This window comes from Hemicordylus capensis, chromosome 2 (genome assembly GCF_027244095.1).
Source record: "Hemicordylus capensis ecotype Gifberg chromosome 2, rHemCap1.1.pri, whole genome shotgun sequence".
NCBI lineage: Eukaryota > Metazoa > Chordata > Lepidosauria > Squamata > Cordylidae > Hemicordylus > Hemicordylus capensis.
The window spans coordinates 318,153,070-318,164,112 of record NC_069658.1 but is presented as its reverse complement, the minus strand read 5'-3'; the positions used below and the strand labels follow the sequence as shown (position 1 = coordinate 318,164,112).

General features: G+C 43.0%; 1 protein-coding gene across 1 annotated transcript in view; it reads right to left on the bottom strand.

Annotated features, from left to right (window-relative positions):
* Positions 1–11,043, bottom strand: part of PFKFB4 (6-phosphofructo-2-kinase/fructose-2,6-biphosphatase 4) — a 133,435-nt gene that overhangs the window by 76,045 nt on the left and 46,347 nt on the right. The window lies entirely within an intron of this gene.

Here is an 11,043-nt window from a genome sequence, read left to right as displayed (position 1 = left end):
CTAGTTATTAGTTCTAACTAAAATGTTCCACTTTGCAGCTATATAACAAAGCAGCTAGGCTTTTAGCTCATTTTCAGAACATTCTATTAATGTTTCGTGCAACAAACTGGTGTTTCATGCCTTTGAAGTAGGATCATGATCCCCACCACACATTAAGGACATCTAAAGAGGTCTGGCTCCAGCTGCAAACAGTTCTGCTGGTGGCAACTCGGGATTAGGCCTTCTCCACAGATGCTACTAGGCTGTGGAATGTGTTCCCTGCAGAAATCCTGGGCTTAACTATATTACTGGTTTTCAAAAGAACCCTATTATTTTTATTATTATCAATAACAACTGTTTTAGTATTTGACTGTTTTAATGATTGTAAACTACCCAGATCTAACAGGGTGGTATAAAAGCATAAATGAACAAGTATAGTATCCAGCTTCAGACAAAATATAATTTTTCAGAACATGGACGTTTCCTGGTAAGAGTACAATATTCACTTGATAATTAGTTCTGTTAAATGTCTTTCTCCCTCCTCATTTTCAGGAAGCAATCATATTGAGCCAAGGGCAGGCAAAGTTTGGATCTACCTGTTGATCTCAGGCTGGTTAGTAGTCTGTCAGCAAGAGTTTCTGCCCCACTCCTCTTAAGCTAGTAGTGTTGGCTGAGTGGGAGTGTGCAGTGCCATTTTCAAATCTCTGTCTTCAGGTATCAGGCAAAAGACATGGAAGAGAAACAAAGTTTTCTATAGTTGTGGGATAAACACTGCACCAAAATACCCCCAGAAGCAGGCACCAATACCAGTGCACAGCAGCCAGAACAGAGGAGAATATACCTTCTGTCCTCCTAGCCCCGGCTCCTCTATGGCAGGGATTCTCAACGTTTGGTCCCCAGTTATTGGACTTCAACTCCCATAATCCCCAACCAAAGGCCACTGGGGCTGGGGATTATGGGAGTTGGAAGTCCAGTAACATCTGGGGACCCAGTGTTGAGAATCCCTGCTCTATAGTATGCTGAAGTGAGGAGGCTCACTAGGAGGATGAGCGAACAGAATATCTCAGCCCAGGAGAGTTGAGCCTGCTGCCCCCTTTGACACTTGCCTACCTGAATAGACATTTTATGGACTGGAAGAAGAAAAACACTGGGCCCTGATGTTGGCAGTAGAATAGACTCCAGTGGGGGAGATACTAAAAGAAAGATTGGCTGTTTGGGTGGCCAGCAGCTCTTCTGGTGAGGAGGAGGAAGTTGCTGTGCTTGCCTTGGTTTTGACAGCTGAGTCAAGAAAGGGAAAGTTGGATAGTCAGCTAAAATATGTCAATTAGTTTTGTTGTTGTTTTTTGAAATTCTAAAATAAGTGTGTGGTTAACTTTTAATCCCTTTGCATATTTCTGTTATTAAATTAACAGCTTCTGTTCATCCCTTTGAAGACATTTATCAACTGCTTATATTGTTTAGTTGTATTCCTTTGGATGTAGGAGCTAGACAGTGGACACCTGACAGAATTACCAAACTTTGTGACTGACATTGAAGGAGGGGCTTCTCTTTATCCCCTTTACAAGTATATATTATAGAAGTATAAAATATCCCCTTTACTAGGATATTCTGAGGAAGTAAGAGGAGTTATTTAATAAAATCTTTGTTTCAGGCAGCCCTGTTGCTGTTCTAAGTACATTAACTCCTCTCTTACTTCCTCAGAATATCCTAGTCCATGGATAAATTTTTAGATGCCATGGATCCGTGGTGGCTAAGAATTGTCAAGCCCAAATGTAAGGTACCTTGGGCACTGTGAATGGAAAAACAAAGGTCGCCCCTCCCCACAAAGAAAAACCCTGGCGTATCGAACAAACATTTGTATGCAGATGCCTGAAGTAAACAACAAAGGTTCTTGTGCAAAAGACGCACACACCTGTAATGTGGTTTAACAAACAAACAAACCTGAATGCAGAGGTGCAACATGGATCAATTAAAACTAACAAGATTCAGATGCAAGAATGAAGTGAGAGGCAAGATTAACCACTTTTTCTCACTCCCTCTAACACAGGCCTGCACAACATAAGGCCCGGGGGCTGGATTCGGCCCGCAGGGACTGTTTTACTGGCCCCCAGGTAACCTGCAGCAAGACAGGAGCTGAAAACTGCCTTATAGCGCCATCCTGTGCATGCTTTCTCAGAAATATGCTCCATGGTGTGCCCAGTGAGGCTTACTCCCATGTAAGCATGCCAAGCATTGCAGCAAGAAAGCAACAACAATTTGAGAGGAGAGGACTTGGCATTTGTTTGGGGCTGGCATGTACTCCAGGTGCTCCACTGACTGGGCAGGGACAAGACCTATTCTCTGGCCACTATCCTTGATTAAAACTATGGGTCCATTGACGGGAAATAGAGCCACAAGTAACTAATAATATTTAATGTTAATGTCATAATGTGCTAAAAAATTGACCTTGGCCCCTGCACATCAAGTTGTGAATGATTCCGGCCCACCAGGGCATTTGAGTTGTGCAGCCCTGCTCTAACAGCATCTTTTGAAAATAGGTGAGTAAGAGGAGAGAAGCAAGTAGCATTTAATCATAATGCATTACAGCTACAGTGGAGTGAAGTTACCTAGAAGAGTCATCTTTGGTCTCAAAGAGACTACTTGGTGTAGTTAAGAAATTCCCACTCCAAGTGCATAGGGATGATGGGGGCAGGGGGGGGTGCCTAGATATCCCTAGGTTATGGGGATTCCAGGGACTGTCAAGCCCCCCCCCCCATATTATCCATTCCCTGCCTCTGAGGCTGGGCACATAATCCTGAACCAGCCACACCCCTTCTCCCATACCAGTGTGCTAACACGGCTGTGTAGCTGGTGCTAGACATGATCTTGTGACTCTGCCCTTTCTAGCTGGTGAGCACTTTGTTCACTGGCTGGGTGCTTTTTCTTCCTCACTCATGAAGGCAAAAAGGGAAGCACCTAGCCAGAGAAGAGAGCTCTTGGGCCATCAGGAGAACACAAGGGGTCGTGCACTTGTGCCCAGCGCCAGCCGCATCCCCTGCGTTAATGTGCTGATGCAGAGGGAAGGGACGTGGCTGGCACCGGATCAGCAGCAGCCTCAGTGGCCTCTCCTAGGGCCGCCCAAACTTTGGCTTGGTCCAGCCCTGCTCCACTCATTGCCTTACCTATTCCTGCTCCTTCTTTTTCTTCCTGGCCTTAGTTTCTTGTTCCCACCATCTGAAGCCTGTCTTCCAAATCCTGATTAATAACTACCATTAGGATGATGGAAACCATAATGAGTTTAGTATGCTAACAAGATAAATGAACTGGAAGTTAAATCTTTGCTCTATTCCTTGTACTTTCAAAATCCAATTTGAAGTCTGAGTAAGTTTTGTTAAAGTCTTTTACAAATTACTAGAAGGTTTTTAGGAGTGAGGTGGTATATACAAGGGTGGCATGCAGCACTCTATGGATGGATGAGTTAAAATTAATCCGAACATGCTTCTTCTGCAAGACTGATGCAATAATGGAAACTCTTACGGGATAAGGCCTAGGCATCTCAAACAGAATTTTCAGCACTTCACCAAAATAATATTATTTTGTTAAAATAATTGTTTCGATAGACAGGAACATGCGTCTTTTATTAGCCACACATGTGATGCCATTTGGGGGGTACTTAAGTGTGGCTCCAAAACTTAGCCTTTCAGCCATGTTCTTCCCTTAGCCTGTTTGGAAGAGAAACTCTGGCTGCATTCCAGGCAAAAGGTCATCCTGGCCTTTCAATTAAAGTGGATAAGAGACAAAAGGGAAAGGAATGAAAGCCTTCTTCCACTTTCAATAAGCTCAAGGTTGCATGGACCTTCTTACCTCTTTTCCTCCCTTCTGTTATCAAAGTTAAGCAAGTATATGCCAGAATGTTTGATATGCCCTTCCCAAAATCTATTCCAGTGATTGCCCAGGGTAGGGAATTACTCTTTTCAGGAAACTTTGTCTATTCAACTAAACAGGGACCACCCAACATAACTTAATCAATACCTAATACCCATGCCTTCTCACCAACAGGAACTACTCCTGAAGTCAGGAAATACCTTAAGGAGACCACCTACCACACTCCTCTAGCCTTCAGTCAATACCTCAGGGTATGTTTGTGCCTATTAAAACTCCCCTCAAATGTGAAATCATGCTTTCGTCACTTAACCCTTTTGCTGGAGTTTTTGCCCCCTTCAACTGACATGCTTTTTATGACCTAGCCCTATTGCAAGCTTGCACTCTGCTTGGGGTGCCCTTGCATTTGAACCAAGACTTTTACCTCTTTGCTTTTGTTGAGATCTCACTTTTGCTTTTTGCAGCTGCTTCTGGCTTTTGCCAGCCTGGCTTCTGACTCTGCCATACTTGCCATTGGACTCTGCATCCCACATGCACCCCAATGAGCTCACTTTATGCTTGAGATCCCCGGAGAAGAGGATTTCCCCAGCTAGATCTAGCTAGCTCTGAAAAATGTTCTCTCTCTCTCTCTCTCTCTCCTTTCACCCTTAAGCCTCTGTCCCCTTCCTAGTATAGCAGCTTCGTAATGTGCCTAACCAAGCATTTTTTCATTTCTTGTACCCCCATATCCCTCAATAAAATTCTTTGTTTTCAAAGTCACTTCTCCATTCTCTTTCTTTCCGCTTCCAGTGTGTCCTCACCACAACCATAATCCTGCATTACTTTGAGTATTTTCTTGCTGTTCATGGGTCTGCACCCTTTTGACACTAATATCCCCCACTCAAAGCAAAGCATAGACATGGACCGTGGTAGACGCATGTCCAGCAGACCCCGGTAACACATCAGGCCCTTCTGAGAAAAACTGTTCTATAAGCTCCCATGAAATTGCATCTGTCAGTGATGATGGAGATAAGAGAGAGACAGGCCTGACTGCTATCTCAAACAGACTGACTAAAAATTTAAAGGCTGTACTCAGCCTGTGCTTGTAATATCTACACCAAAGCACAATGTGGGAAAGAAATACATTATTATATAGATAATTATATACTTATATAAATAAATCTGCTTTATATTACAATTCTTGGATGACCATCCATTCTAGTGGCAATAAAATACAATCTGAGTCCAAATGTCACAGTATTGGAGAAGGGCTGGTGAGACCTGGGATGAAAATCCTGCCTAGCCACAAAGGGCTAGGTAGGAAAAGTCTCCCTTTCCTAGCCTAAACTTCACAGGATTATGGTTAACCTGTAGCACCCAGTGTGCTGGGGGTGCAGAGGAACCCACTGCCATCTCCACTCAAGTTGTGGCCACATTTTAGCACAGCTGGCCACTATACCAGATGCAGGGAAAGTAGCACATTGACACAACGTACTCCCTTCTCCCAGCAAATGCTGTAACAAGGCTGTTTGAGTTGCAGTGCAATAGCAAGAAAAGGTTAGCCTGAAAGTAGAGAGGCTATTTAGACATGGAATGTGGGATGGTGTATGATCTGCATTCATGATCTGTTTAGCTTGCCATCAGTTTCTTTGATCTTTCCTCTAGTTGCAGATTAGGACAACCATGCCCAGGAACTCTGAACAAGCCAGTGTGTTCCCAAAGTTTTAGAAGATGAACTGCTGGTTCCAGGTCTAAGAATAAAACATTAATCCAGCAGTGCCGTAAAACTTGCATTGTTTTAATTTGAGGACACACAATTGATATAAATCATCTGATGCAGCAAAACCACACAATTTTTGGAACCATATATGAAAGCTAAATGCCTTGATTACTCCTTGAGCTTTTTCAGACCGCAGGCTTTACTGTGGGTTTACTGCAAGTTCGGGACATAACAGATACTCCAATGCAAATAGAAGATTTTTTTACCCCAGACATAGATAAGGCCAGGCTCCAATACAGAAGGGAAAACCACAATCGTGTGTGAAGTGCTCTCTGAAATATCACAGGGGCTTTGGTGTAAATCTGGCCACTATGTGACTGCACACCCACCCTCCCAAAGTAAGGTTGCAGTAAAGTTGCCATCTGAAAAAGCTCGCATAGAATATTTCCTTCAGCATTCTGTGGAAGATGCTAGGCTAGCATAACCTAACAGTAAGAGGACAGGAAGTCATGTTCATTAACTAAAGAATTACTAATTGTTCTGTCAAGCTAGTTCCTACCTTAAACACAGTCATATTAAACCTAATCTGCTGAACTTTAAAAAGTTTCACCAGTGTGTATATATTAGGGCCAGAAAAAGACAAGGATTGTATTGCACAGGAACATAGGAAACTGCCTTATGCCAAGCCAGACCATTGGTCCATCTAGCTCAGTCTTATCTACTCAAACTGGCAGCGGCTTCTCCAGGATTGCAGGCAGGAATCTCTCTCAGCCTTATCTAGGCTGAGTAAAGGGAATTCTCTATACTAATGTGTGGGGGCGGGGTGGTAGAAAGGGTACTGCTACCTTTAGAGGTGGTGGAGACATCGGTGGCAGCAGCTCCTCCAACCTCCCGCCAGCCTCCCAAATGACAGCCCAGGTTTGGGCCTCTGCACACACACAGGGAGGCCATATTTGTGACCTCCGCGCATGCACGGAGGCCATTTGCATCACCATGCAAATGGCCTCTGCACATGCACAGAAACCTGAAGTGGGTCGCAGCCAGCTTGGACTGTCGTTTGGGAGACGTGGGAAGTTGGAGGTGCTGTCACCGCTGATGTCTCAGTTGCCTCTACTGCCTCTAAATTAAAAGTAACAGTACCTCCCCCCGCCCCGCCACCCCTCTGCATTAGTATAGGGAATGCCCTTTACTTGTAAAGGGGAATTCTTGCCAGATACCCCTTTACAGGCATATCTCCCAAACACCTGTGAACAGGTTCGGCCCAGTTCAATGGCTCAACCAGACTGGACCCAGTTTGACCAGACCCAAGCCTGGACCAGGTCAGTTTCAATCTGGTCCTGATATAAAATGAACCAGCCTGGCTAGTTCTGTGCATATTCCTAGTAGACAGCCATATAGCAGCACTATTTCAAGACTTCACTTCTTTGTTTTCAGTATTCATTTGGTTAGAACATGAACTGGCAAGTTCTCACATTAGCAACAATGATGCTTATTTGTTTTTAATCAGGGTACTGCTACATAGAACTTGAAATTTCAGTTGCTGTATTTGAAACTTCAAACTCCAATTAGCTTATGTGTGTTATTTTTAAAATACTGCTTTTCATATTAATTTAAGGAGCTGTTCACAGTAAACCATCCATAACAAACAACCTGAAAAAAGAAGAAACAGGGCAAGAAAATCAATTTGGAGACAAAGGGGGAATAAGTTAATTTTCAATATTTTCAAATATTGATTGCATCATTAAGCAACATTTTATTTTATTTATATTTATTGTTAAATTTGTATAGTGCCTTTCATTAAAACAATCCCAAGGTGGTTCACACAAAAATTAAAGCAAGACTATAAAAATTACACAATTAAAATATGAAGCTACAATATAAAAACATAGATCTGACTAAAATGATTTAAAATACAAGCATAAGATAACCATACAAAATACAACGAAGCAGCAGTAGAAACAATCATATGGGTAAAAAGCCAAGATTTCACACGCTTTCTAAAAACTATGATGGAAACCGAGGAGTGAACAGCCACCAAGAGAGCATTCCAGTCTGTAAAATATTTTACAGATATTTTACATTTTAACAATAGCTTTTTATAATTAAATCACATTGCCTTTCTTGAATTCCATTCTAGACCCATCAGGATTTGCATAAAATGCTTTTCCAGCTCAGACCTTTTTCTTAAATGAAGGTCTTCCAATAAAGCCAATTCAAGATTAATCAAAATTATACTGGAACTGGAATATTGTACTACATCTTTCATTAGGACTGAGAGTTAAACCTTTATGGATTTGACTCAGACTGGGAAATCTAGGTTCAAATCCCAGCTCAGACACAACTCCCTAGATAATCCCGAACAAGTCACTTTTCTTAGTTCCATTTCCAGTTTGTAAAATACAAACAGCAACATCCTTTTCTGTAAGTTGCAAAGGCAAACATGATGAAGAGTGCACTGCCTTTATAAAGTAAGTGTCACCACAATCACAGTGTTTTACTGAAACAAACTGGCTTGTATAACTGAGACCTGTTTGGGGAAGGCTAGTGGTCCTGTCTGGGCCCAAATTCTTCCCCCAGGGTACTCTGTTGAGCAGGTTAGGGGATGTGAGTGGGGTGTGTGTGGAGAGGCTGTGGTCTATAAGGATAGCATCTGTGAGAATTGACTTATATTGAGTGTGTGTACCTTAGTGATATAGAAAGATGCTGAAAGGCATAATCTCATACTACAGGTGAAACTCGGAAAATTAGAATATCGTGCAAAAGTCCATTAATTTCAGTAATGCAAATTAAAAGGTGAAACTGATGTATGACACAGACGCATTACATGCAAAGCGAGATAAGTCAAGCCTTAATTTGTTATAATTGTGATGATCATGGCGTACAGCTCATGAAAACCCCAAATCCACAATCCCAGAAAATTAGAATATTACATGGAACCAAGAAGACAAGGATTGTAGAATAGAACAATATCGGACCTCTGAAAAGTATACAGTGTACTGTGCTTGATTGGCCAGCAAACTCGCCTGACCTGACCCCATAGAGAATCTATGGGGCATTGTCAAGAGAAGGATGAGAGACATGAGACCAAACAATGCAGAAGAGCTGAAGGCCGCTAATGAAGCATCCTGGTCTTCCATAACACCTCATCAGTGCCACAGGCTGGTAGCATCTATGCCACGCCGCATTGAGGCAGTAATTGCTGCAAAAGGGGCCCAAACCAAGTACTGAATACATATGCATGCTTATACTTTTCAGAGGTCCGATATTGTTGTATTCTACAATCCTTGTCTTCTTGGTTCCATGTAATATTCTAATTTTCTGGGATTGTGGATTTGGGGTTTTCATGAGCTGTACGCCATGATCATCACAATTATAACAAATTAAGGCTTGACTTATCTCGCTTTGCATGTAATGCGTCTGTCTCATATATCAGTTTCACCTTTTAATTTGCATTACTGAAATTAATGGACTTTTGCACGATATTCTAATTTTCCGAGTTTCACCTGTACATGGGAGGAGTCAATAGTAAACCCCTCCTGTATTGTACCAAAGACAACCACAGGGCTCTGTGTTCACCAGGAGTCGACACCAACTCAACAGCATACATTACTTTTTACCTTAGGCTGGGTACTCGGGGATAGTTTGGGCATTCTATTGGTGTACCGCCCACCCCACTGCCTAACAGACTCCCTAACTGAGCTGACAGAGCTGGTCGCTGAATTGGTCTTGGGAGTGGCCTAGGCTTTCGGTGCTGGGTGATTTCAATGTCCACTTTGGGACTGGCTTGTCTGGTGCTGCTCAGGAGTTCATAGTGGCCATGACAACTATGGGCTGATCCCAATTAGTCCTAGGATTTATGCATGTTGCTGATCACACACTGGATTTGGTCTTTTCCTCAATCAGGGGGGTGTTCCATAGGTGGGGTCTCCTGTGGTTTCCCCACTGTCATGGATGGACCACTTACTGGTTAAGGTTAGTCTCACAGTCACGTCTAACTCCTGCAGGGGAGATGGACCTATTAGAATAGTCTGCCCAAGAAGGCTGTTGGATCCAGTAGGATTCTAAAGGGCCTTGGAGGGTTTGGGAGTTGGTACTGTCAGTGATACTGTCGATGTCCTGGTGGATACAGGGAACAGAACTTACCAAGACAGTAGAAACAATAGCTCCTAAGTGTCCTCTCCAACCTGCTTCAAAATTAGTTCCATGGTATACAGAAGAACTATGGGAGCTGAAGCGGCAAAGTAGACAACTGGAGCGCAAATGGAGAAGGACTCATCTGGAATTCAATAAGACAGCACAGAACCCACCTGAAGGCCTATGCTGTGGCAATATATGCAGCAAGGAAGTGGTTTTATTCTGCATGTATTGGGGTCTCCAAGTTCTCACCCAGCAGAGCTGTTCTGGATTGTTAGGGGGTTAACTCAAACCCCTTCTGTTTCCAGAAACAATGTCTCACTGTGACACATTCAATGAGTTCTTTGCAGATAAAACCTCTTACATTTGGTCTGATCTGGACTCCAGTATTTCTGCATGGCCAGTTAGAGGAATGTCCAGCAATCCCTCTTGTGAGATTAGATTGGATCAGTTTTGGTTTGTGACTCCCAAGTATGTAGACAAGTTGCTTGGAGCAGCCTACCACCTGTTCTTTGGATCTTTGTCCAACATGGCTGATTTCACATTGAAGGGAGATCGCTGGAGCTGACCTTGTTCATATCATTAATACCTCACTGAGGGAGGGCAGGATGCAGTGGTTAGACCCCTTCTTAAGAAGCCCACTTTGGATCCCCTGGTGATGGATAATTATAAGCCAGTCTCCAACCTCCCCTGATTAGATAAGATGGTCAAGAGCGTGGTGGCTGACCAGCTCCAAGCAGTATTGGAGGAAACTGATTATCTAGACCCATTTCAAACTAGGGTTGCGTGTTTTGTATTTTTTCTGTTTTGATTTGTACCAAATCCAAATCAACCTCATTTTGTATTTTGTCCGAAATTTAGCCTTCCGAATCACCCCATTTTGTTTTGTATCCGAATTAATCCAAATCTGAATTAATTCAGCTTAAAAAATGGGTCACATGAACAAAAGAGTGTGTGTGGGTTATAGTGCCCAATGAGTGGAAGCTACCACAAAAATTTCAAAGGAATTGGGCAAACTGCTGATCTTTGGTGAATTCTTGAAGTTTGCACATCTTTCAGATTTTCCCCATAGGGTATGATGGAGATTTCAGGAAAAGTATAGCTTCACGGGGGGGGCGTGGCCCAGAGTGGAGTGTGGTTGGTGGTAGTGCCCTGTTGGTACAAGGAAGCTACCACAATTTTTTCAGAAGAATTTGGCAAAGGGCTGGTTTTTAAAGAATTAATGAAGTTACGTGTCTTTCAGATTTTCCTCGTAGGGTATAATGGAGGTTTCTGCAGTCCCATAACTCCACTTGAGGGGCACTGGGGTGGCCCAGAGCAAGTGGTGGTGTAGTGCACATAGGGTGCCAACCACCCACATGGGTTGCCAA